Source organism: Ammodytes marinus, assembly GCF_949987685.1.
Source record: "Ammodytes marinus genome assembly, chromosome: 2".
NCBI classification, from domain to species: domain Eukaryota; kingdom Metazoa; phylum Chordata; class Actinopteri; order Uranoscopiformes; family Ammodytidae; genus Ammodytes; species Ammodytes marinus.
The window spans coordinates 4,201,543-4,213,025 of record NC_137231.1 but is presented as its reverse complement, the minus strand read 5'-3'; positions in this window follow the sequence as shown (position 1 = coordinate 4,213,025).

Sequence of the window (11,483 nt, the reverse complement as noted above, 5' to 3'; positions counted from 1 at the left end):
ACCAACATAACCCACAGGGCAAAGTGACTGCTGACAATTGGGTCAGTTGACATGGGTCTGTTGTGAATCACATCAATAGATGTACATGGCAGGCCTTACCTGATAAAAACACAACTTCCATGTAAAAAATGAAAATAAAAAATTGAGGATTTGTTTCGGAAAGAAAAATCTCAGAACATGGGCATGTCCTATCTCTGATTGTAGCCTGATGTGTGTCTAATTAGGGGTTCTCAACAATATAAGAGAAAATTACAGAACAATACTTCCTCTGATAATCTTATGCTGCATGCATGTTTACACCCATGAACTTTACTGTATGTGTCTAAATGCTTTTGAACACACGTGCCAAAAATCCGATAAAATTTGGATGTTTTCGCGCCCGTACAAATGCAACCCTTAGGGCAGAGACACAGGTCCTGCGATCCAATCCCCATACTTCCCTACTATTTAGTATGCCAGAAAAAAATTTAGGATGTCCCAATACATACACGTTAATTGTAGTATGCTGAAAAAAACATAAATGCCCCTCTAACTCCAATAGCATTTTGGAGTATTCGTCTTTATTCTTGACATTTCTCGGCATAATGAAAAAAAAAACTTCCTCATCTGATTTTTTTTTCTCTCCTGTGGCCCTGAAACTCTTCTGTACTTTAGTATGTACTGTAGTAAAAAGGAAAAGTATGTGATTTGGAACACAGGGTGCATGTCAGTCTGATCCTGACGGGGTTTTCATGGGGCAGCATTTGAGGCCGTGTTCCCTTCACAGCAGGTCAGTCCTCCTGCTGTGTGATTCAGCTCAGTTTACACCACAACAGATGTAACATCCAGAGAAATACCTGGCTCCATTCCAACATGCACAGCCAGCCAGTGTTCTCCTTACAGGGGGAAAGCAGCCGTAATTTTGAGACCGCATGAAACTCACTGCCTCTGTTCTAAATGACTGTACTTATGACACCTGTAATTCATGGGCTTTATTATGGTTTATTGGGTGTACTCTATAGCGGAATAAAAGCATAATTGGACTTTACTGTAAACATCCCTCCCCCTTCTCTGCCAGTGGGTGTCTGAGTTGAAGTGTGTCAGAGGAAAGTGGATGGGGAAAAGAAAACTGTTTGGTATGTAAGACTGCGGTTTTGTTCTGTAAGCCATGTTGACTGGCTCTCCCAATGCATGCTGGGATATAGGCTCCAGCAGACAGTGAACAAAGGTAAATGCTTTGGAGAAATGCATGAGTAGGTTACAAATAGCAGTTGAGAGTGTATTGGTTGACTCACATCTGTTAAAGAGTCTTCTTTCAGTGGAAACACATGTAATGTGTATTATAGGCCACAGGGGGTCAGTGCCGTGCCATTGTAGGCTTCCCCTTGAATTGGGGCTGCTGTGAAATTGTGGCTTGTTACTTTTTAAATCTGGGGATATAGGCTTCTGATTCAGACAGGTTTACATTTGACATTTTTTCAATGACACAGTAAGTTTGTACAATAAGACTTTCCATCTGGGTAACACTTTATTTTGATAGTCCACTGTTGACACTCAACAAGCCATCAGAAGATATGCAGTGGCATGTCAACAGTGAATGAGTTGATATTCAACAGAACTATCTCAACAGATAGGCAACCTGTATTCACCTATCTGTAAGTTAACTATAAGTTGCACTATTAGATGCTTAGTTGATATTCAACAGTGAGTTTGTTGATACTCAACAGAACCGTCAAAAATATGTCACATGACTATGAGAACATTTTATTTTGTTAAGATTTTACAAACACGATCTGAAACATACATTATTATTTTAACAACATGTTATTTACCAATACTCAACTAACTATCTGTAAAATGTCAACTTCTAGTAAGTTGACTATCAACAACTGTTATTAACCAATACATTCAGTAGTGTCAACTTCTAATATGTTGACTACCAAATGGCCCCCAAACACAATGTACATTTCTCATGTAATGAATGAACAGTCAACCCTCTGTTGATCATATGTTCATTGTAAAATAAACATAAGAATAATTTAACAATCAATATGTAGGCACCCTATGTGTAGGCTAGTTGACTAGGTGTTAGGATTATCAAATTAAAGTGAAAAAAGTCGATAACTTACAAACTGTTAATAGTTTGTAGACACTAAACGCTGTAAATAAACCATACAGTGACCAATGTGGAAATACCTTGCTCAGTCAAGTCACTTAAGTGCCCACCGCCCTATTCACACTGGAGAGAAAACATTCTGTTGTGAACAATGTGGGAAAAAGTTTACTCAAGGGAAAACCCTTAAATCCCACCAAGGCATTCACGCTGCATCACTTTGATCATTTCCATTTGCCAAGCTAGCTGCTGTTTCCCCATGTCCACACCCTGATTGCTGTGTGTTTATATACTTTGAGTATATAAACACACAGCAAGTTGAGAGTTTGAGTTTCACTTTAATTTGATAGTATTTGTAGACAGGTGTAAGGACTTAGTTGAATATCGACTGATAGTTTGTTGACAGCCATGTATAGATAAGTTGACAATCAACAGATAGTCAACTACAAAACCTTTCTCTATTTTGCGCTGTTGATAGTGTGTAGACCCTAAACTGTTCCCAACTGTTTTAATTTGAATTTGATAGTCATAACACAAATGCTTAGTTGAATATCGACTGATACTTTGTTGACAGTCATTTGACAATCAACGAATAGTCAACTACAGATAGGGTGCCTTCATATTGATTGTCAACATATTATTATCTTTATTTTACAATGAACATACTGTATGATCAACAGAGGGTTGACTGTTCAATCATTAGATGAGATATGTACCTTTTGAGTGGGGGGACATTTGATAGTAAACATATTAGAAGTTGACACTAGGGATGTAACAATATACCTCAAAACGGTCGTTCGCGATATGAAAAGGCCACGAACCGTACATTTTTTCTTGTTATACCGTGTCACGGTATTGAGGCGAGCTTGCATGGTAAATGCGCTCCGTCATTGTGGAGTCTGGTGAGCAACTTTGTCATAAACGTAGCACTCAATCTAACACTGTATGGGTCACATCAACATTGGAAACCAAACAATAACACATTGACACAACATCTTATCACTGAAACATGACTTCTAACTTTAAACTGAACAGTCACGTCTCACGTGGGCCGTTGTTTACACTATGCAGAGCAGCGTGTGCAGCTTCACAACATTGAGTCACGCAGCAGCAAAGAATAAGAGAGAGAAAGAGAAAAGGGAGAGATAGAGAAAAAGATCGACAGAGTAGCTTACCGGACTGAAGAGAAAGTTGCTCGCGGGTGAGTTATATCATTATGAATGCAGGTGAACGTGAGGATACACACAAAAAAAAAAGCATCCACCGCGACCTTGCGTTAAATCCCCGGAAAAGTCGGCGAACTTCCGTGAAAGGCAGATGAAGGAAATAAGTCCAAAGATCCTTAATATGTTCATCACAACTTCACGTGAACTAGCATAGGAACTCAGCTATACCGGTGTTGTGCCGAAAGCTGTGACCTGCCAGAATATCACACATTCTGGCAGGTCACAGCTTTCGGCGTAACACCGGCATGTTGTGCAATAGGCAAGGCAAGTTTATTTCTAAAGCACATTTTGGACACAAGGCCATTCAAGGTGCTTTACAGATGCAAAAACAAAATACATCAAGAATAGAGCACACATTTAAAAAAAGCGAATGAGAAACATGAATATAAATAAAACATAAACTAATTAAAACATTTAAAAATAATAAAAATAAATAAAAATTTAATATTACAGGTTGAAACGGAAACAGTAAAGTCTTCAGACCTGATTTAAAAGAGCCGAGTGTTGAAGCGGACCTCAAGTCCCCTGGAAGTTTATTCCAGAGCTTGGGTGCATTAAAACTGAAGGCTGCCTCTCCCTGTCTAGTCCTTACTCTGGGGACTGTCAAGTAGCCCAGTTTCAGATGATCTGAGAGCTCTGACTGGTTCGTAAGGGATCAGCAGGTCAGCGATGTATTTAGGCCCTAAACCATTTAGGGCTTTATAGACCAACATCAATATTTTAAAATCAATTATTTGAGTGACAGGAAGCCAGTGTAAAGACCTAAGAACTGGGGTAATGTGATACACTTTTTTGGTCCTAGTGAGGACTCGAGCAGCAGCGTTTTGAATTAGCTGAAGCTGTCTGATTGATTTTTTAGGAAGGCCTGCAAAGACACTATTACTGTAGTCAAGTCTACTAAAAATAAATGCATGGACAAGTTTTTCTAAGTCCTGCTGAGACATTAGCCCTTTAATTCTTGATATATTTTTAACCTTCCTCCTGTGTTAACTTTCTGCTACCATCCATGGTGTTAGCGGGTCGGTTTCGACCCGTGTCTGAAATCAGCTGTAAAAAAAACTAAAAACAATTATCTATCATCCTTTTTGTTTCTCATCTCTTGGTCACCTTGTTAGGCTTCCTTATCCATGAAAATATTGTTTATTATATTTTTGGTGTTGGAGGCTGGGCCTTTTTTTTGTCAGTATGCGCCTCAATTTCAACAAAAAAAATTGTAAAATGAACCTCAAGAGAATCATATAAATAAATATTTGGTTGTTGTGCTACCTGATTATTACTGAGGGGTATGAGAACACATTTCTTAACTAAATTTGTTTTATTTATTTTTTCATATTAATATTATTGACCTTTTTATCATCTATGGTGTTACCGGTCAATTACGACCCATATATATTCATTTCAGAAAACAGCAAAAAAACTTGTATTTCAGCATTATACAAACACACAATGAAAACCAGAACAAGTCACAACACAAAGTATAGATTTGTAAGGTAAAATAAACAACAACCAATCAACAAATCAAACCAATCGAAATCAATTACTAGTTCCAAAACTAGTAAAAAGAAACAGAGTAAAAGTCTCTGTGTGCATATGTTTGGTTGTGTGTACAGATGTGTGGCAAAGAGCAACACTTTTAGTGTTCTTTGCAGAGATATTTCTTGCAGGTAAAGCACAATACTTTTATCTGTCTGTCCTTAGTGCTTCGGCAGACCTAACACCTCTTATTTTTATAATCAGGTGGCCATTTTCACCAAAAACATGATCCAGAACTTGGCTCACTGTATATCTCCTCATTTTTGAATACTGCAAATAGGAGATGTGCACTGTGCAAGTCACCAACTCTATACTGAATTGACCTCACATGTCTGGATATGCCTGTCTGTTTGTTTCGCTTTTATGCAGGTATAAGGGCAAAAAAAGTCAAAATGAGAACCCCCCCAAAGCTCACATGATTGGGAGAGGAGCTGACTGTCATTGTGTTGGCTGACAGTGCACTTAAGATTTAAGTTTTGGCTCTAGTTATTGTTTTTTACATCTTATTCTATAACCGGGTCGAAAACGACCCTAACACCACCAGTGTTATAATTTCCACCAGAGCATTTTATAATTAAGTGAAACATTTTTAATTTTTTTTATTTTGTTGAAATAGAGGTTCCTGACAAAGTCAAGAAATTTTGAAGCAATAAACAAAATGTAAGTGGTTCTTTTATGCATTTGAAATCCAAAACGGGTCGCTGGCGACCCTAACACGAGAGGAAGGTTAAGGTGGTAGTAGGCTGACTTAGTAATTGATTTAATGTGTTTTTTGAAATTCAAGTCTGAATCTATGACTACTCCAAGATTTCTAGCTTGGTGTGTGCTTTCTAACATAACAGATTTAAGTTGTGCGCTGACTTTTAATTGTTCATCCCTGGTACCAAAGACAATGACTTCAGTTTTGTCGTTGTTTAATTTAAGAAAGTTTTGGCACATCCAGTCATTGATTTGTTCAATGCACTTACTCAGTGCTTGAATCAGACTGTAGTCTCCTGGTGATATGGTTATGTAAATGTGTGTGTCGTCTGCATAATTATGGTAACATAATTTGTTCTTGTTCATAATCTGAGCTAGTGGGAGCATGTAGATGTTTAACAGAAGAGGCCCAAGAATGGAACCTTGGGGGACCCCGCATGTAATATTTGTTCTCTCGGATGTGAAATTGCCTATTGATACATAGTCCTTTAAGTATGATTTAAACTACAACCCAGTTTGCTAGTCGATCTAGTAATATGCTGTGGTCAACTGTGTCGAACGCAGCACTGAGATCCAATAAAACTAATACAGAGCTTTTGCCACTGTCTGTGTTTAGATGGATGTCATTGAGGACCTTAACCAGAGCAATCTCAGTGCTGTGGTGTTGACGAAAACCTGACTGGAAAACATCAAAGCAGTTGTTCATTGCCATGTAGTTATTTAGCTGCTGATAAACAGCTTTTTCAATGATCTTGCTTAAAAATGGCAGGTTAGATATGGGCCTATAATTGTTCATGACTGATGTTTCTAGGTTGTTCTTTTTTAGGAGTGGCTTGATGACTGCTATTTTCAGGGCCTGTGGGAATACACCTGTCCGAAGGGACATGTTGACAATTTCTTGGACATGCCGTTTTAAAGAAACCTGTGGGTAGAATGTCAAGGCAACAGGAGGAGGAGTTCAGGTGTTGTGTAATGTCCTCAAGGTTTTTCTGGTTAATCAGACAAAATTCTGTCATGGCATTTGGATTGATTTTAAGTGGGCACAGGGATAAAACATATCTTGAAACCGGTATTGATGTGATGACAGCTTGTCTAATTTTATGAATTTTGTCAGTAAAGAAGGAGGCAAATTCATTGCAGGCCCTCGTGGAGAGATGTTCAGATACTACTGACACAGGAGGGTTTGTGAGCCTGTCAACAGTAGCAAACAGGGCACGTGCATTGTTGCTGTTTTTGGTGATGATGTCAGAGAAAAAAGACTGCCTTGCATTTCTCAGTTCCTAGTTAAAAGTGCGAAGTTTTCCTTTGAAGATGTCATAATGAACATTGAGATTTGATTTTCGCCACCTACGTTCTGCTTTACGGCACTCTCTTTTTTCTAGTCTGACCTGCGGGGCATTTCTCCATGGGGATCTTTTTTTACCAGAGACGGCCTTCACCTTGGTGGGTGCAATGGCATCAATAATATTTGTAATTTTTGAGTTGAAGTTATCCACAAACACATAAACTGAGATACAGGGAAGGAGTGAAGTCTGAGAAAATGCTTGAACAAATTCCTCACTGGTGTTTTCAGTAATACACCGCTTGATTACTTTTGTTTGGTCGCCTTTGTGTATAGCGACTGTACTTTCAAAAAACAAACATGAATGGTCGGAGAGACCCACATCAGTCACAGAAACCTTTGCAATGTCCAGGCCTTTGGAAATGATTAAGTCCAGGGTGTGACCTTTGTTATGTGTAGGCCGGTTCACATGCTGGGAAAGTCCAAAGTTTTCCAGGACATAGCACAGTTCTTTAGTACTTCTGTCCTCAGTCTTGTCAACATGTATGTTAAAATCACCAACGATTAATACACAGTCAAACTCAATGCAGATTACAGACAGCAGTTCAGCAAAGTCATCAAAAAAGCTTGCACAGTATTTTGGTGGCCTGTAGATATTAATAAATATGGCTCGAGAGGCTGAATTTAACTTGAGAGCCACATATTCAAATGAAACAAAATTTCCATAAGACATCTTTTTGCATTGTAGAGATTCATTAAATAAAATAGCAACTCCACCACCTTTCCTATGAACTCTGGCCTCACTCATGAAAGTGAAGTTTGGGGGGGTTGACTCGATAAGAACAGCTGAGCTGTTGTCTTGGTCCAACCAAGTTTCAGTTAAAAACATAAAATCAAGATTGTGCTTGATAATAAAATCATTAATTAAAAATGTTTTACCTGACAAAGATCTGGGGCCGTATTCACAAAACATTTTATCTTAGCGCTAAGAGTACTCCTAAGGAGCACTAAAAGTTCTTAGTAAGGAGTAATTTCTTAAAACCTATTCACAAAGCTGATAAGACCAACTTTTACTAAGGAATGGGAGGGACTCCTGAGCTAAGTCTAGAGGGCGGTGTTGACCCTGTTGCTATGGATGATGTCATGTTCATACCTTCTATGCCCACAGTGATTGGCTGAGAGGGAATGAGAGCTAAGAGTGAGTTTATGATAGAAACACTGTGGGAGATATCCATATCGTGTCGCTGTATTAAAGTGAAGAGTTTTTATATACAATTAATGACAAGTGACACTGATTTAACATGAAACCAAGATACTGCAGGGTTTCCCACACATTCGTTCACAATTAACCTACAATAGCGCCACATAGGTCTATTCATTTAAAATGTTACAATGATTTGAATCGGAAAAAATATCCTCATTGAACAGCTGCACGCCATGCACTCACTGTATTTCCCTCAACGGCGGACTATGCCGCAATAGTCAGACAGCGACAAACCAGGAAATTCGCAATTTAGAAACAGCAACTGGCGAAATCGTAAAGTGCATGCGGAAGGAAAAAGGCGAGACACGCAACTATACAGTAGCAGACCTGTGGAATGGAGGAGATGGAAGCGCCACATATGGGCCTACTCTAGTAACAAATTAAACCCAAACGTGACACCAACAGTAACTTTCAGTGCATCGTAAACCCAAAGCAACTGCAGGAAAAGGAACTTAATACATAATTTTTTATATAAATATAATAAATATAAATGTGTCTATACTTTCTAAACATAGCTTTACTAAGATCATTAAACCCTTACAGCTATTAAGGTACCTTTTGTAAAGCTCACTAGCATTAAATGTCTCCAAAATGCCATCAAATGAGTGTCTGTGATTTACTCTTAGTGACTTAGGAGTCCTCTCGAGGACTCCTAGCTTTTCATAGATTTAGGAGCTAGTTTTAGCGCTAAAATGCTTTGTGAATTACACTTATCTTAAAAAGTTAGGAGTCCTAAAATTAGGAGTGAAACGCCCCTTATTTTTGAGAGTTACTCCTAAATCAGCACGTTAGGACCTACTCTTAGCCTTAAAATGTTTTGTGAATACGGCCCCTGATGTTTAACAAGGCCAAACTTAGTGTGTTTGAATGCGAACCATTGTCAGCCCTATGTACTACAGCAGACTGTGGCTGAAGGGGAATGGATACCAGGTTTGAGAAATTTGCTGTATTAAAGTGACAAGTGTTTCTCGAACGTTTTGTGGGGTTAGTCACACAAACAGCAACAATATGGGGAGGTGAAGTAACCAATAGTGTACATGGTGATGCCGGAGGTGGACAGTAGGGGGTGCTGGAGACTCGAATGGTAACCTGAAATGAGTGCAGAGGAAGAGAGGTGTGGGCGATCTGTGGAGTGGGTGTGTGCCGAGCCCGAGTAAACAGTCACGCACGTGTGGAGGATTGCACTACATGCTGGATATTGCATGCCAGAATGTGGCTTCCATGGTGGGTTGGGTGAATCCCATCCCTTTTAAATAGATCTGCCTGGTTCCAGAACAAATCAAAATTGTCGATAAAAAACATATCATGTGATCTACAGCTGGACTGAAGCCATGCATTTAGCTGAAAGATTCTGCTGAATGATTCAGTGCCGCGAGAAGAGGAAATTAGGCCACTATTATATTATATATATAAAAATATACCACCCAAAATAATAAAAATAATAAAAAAACGGGAGGCGGGATCCCGTGGTCACTTCCCGGTACTCCCGTGCTGACCAATTTCACGGGATTCCCGAAATCCCGGGTCCCGTTCAGCAACCCTACTGCATAATCCGCCGTTGAGAGAAATACAGTGAGAGTGCATGGCGGGCAGCTGTTCAATGAGGATATTTTTCGATTCAAATCATTGTAAAATTTTAAATGAATACGCCTATGTGGCATAATTGTAGGTTAATTGTGAACAAATGTGTGGGAAACCCTGCAGTATCTTGGTTTCATGTTAAATCAGTGTCACTTGTCATTAATTGTATATAAAAACTCTTTACTTTAATACAGCGACACGATATGGATATCTCCCACAGTGTTTCTATCATAAATTCACTCTTAGGGACTCATTCCCTCTCAGCCAATCACTGTGGGCATAGAAGGTATGAACATGACGTCATCCATAGCAACAGGGTCAACCCCGCCCTCTAGTCATAGCTTAGAAGTCCCTCCCATTCCTTAGTAAAAGTTGGTCTTATCAGCTTTGTGAATAGGGTTTAAGAAATTACTCCTTCCTAAGAACTTTTAGTGCTCCTTAGGAGTACTCTTAGCGCTAAGATAAAATGTTTTGTGAATACGGCCTCTGGTCAATTTTATCTTGAGATCCTGTTAGTGACGCCAATTTGTGAAGGAAGTTATTTTAAGGTTGGAGGTCAACTCAGGTGGAAGAATATTTCAGGAGACTTGGATGAATTATGAAGCAATATTTATTACAGGCTTTGCCAAGGAGAACTGGGGCCGTATTCCCAAAACATTTTAAGGCTAAGAGTAGGTCCTAACGTGCTGATTTAGAAGTAACTCTCAAAAATAAGGGGCGTTTCACTCCTAATTTTAGGACTCCTAACTTTTTAACCTTCCTCTCGTGTTAGGGTCGCCAGCGACCCGTTTTGGATTTCAAATGCATAAAAGAACCACTTACATTTTGTTTATTGCATCAAGATTTCTTGACTATGTCAGGAACCTCTATTTAAAAAAAATAAAAAAATAAATAAAAATTCACTTAATTATAAAATGCTCTGGTGGAAATTATAACACTGGTGGTGTTAGGGTCGTTTTCGACCCGGTTATAGAATAAGATGTAAAAAACAATAACTAGAGCCAAAACTGAAATCTTAAGTGCACTGTTAGCCAACACAATGACAGTCAGCTCCTCTCCCAATCATGTGAGCTCTGGGGGGGTTCTCATTTTGACTTTTTTTGCCCTTATACCTGCATAAAAGCGAAACAAACAGACGGGCATATCCAGACATGTGAGGTCAATTCAGTATAGAGTTGGTGACTTGCAGAGTGCACATCTCCTATTTGCAGTATTCAAAAATGAGGAGATATACAGTGAGCCAAGTTCTGGATCATGTTTTTGGTGAAAATGGCCACCTGATTATAAAAATAAGAGGTGTTAGGTCTGCCAAAGCACTAAGGACAGACAGATAAAAGTATTGTGCTTTACCTGCAAGAAATATCTCTGCAAAGAACACTAAAAGTGTTGCTCTTTGCCACACATCTGAACACACAACCAAACATATGCACACAGAGACTTTTACTCTGTTTTTTTACTAGTTTTGGAACTAGTAATTGATTTCAATTGGTTTGATTTGTTGATTGGTTGTTGTTTATTTTACCTTACAAATCTATACTTTGTGTTGTGACTTGTTCTGGTTTTCATTGTGTGTTTGTATAATGCTGAAATACATTTTTTTTTGCTGTTTTCTGAAATGAATATTTATGGGTCGTAATTGACCAGTAACACCATAGAAGTTAAAAAGGTCAATAATATTAATATGAACAAAATAAATAAAACTAATTTAGTTAAGAAATGTGTTCTCATACCCCTCAGTAATAATCAGGTAGCACAACAACCAAATATTTATTTATATGATTCTCTTGAGGTTCATTTTACAATTTT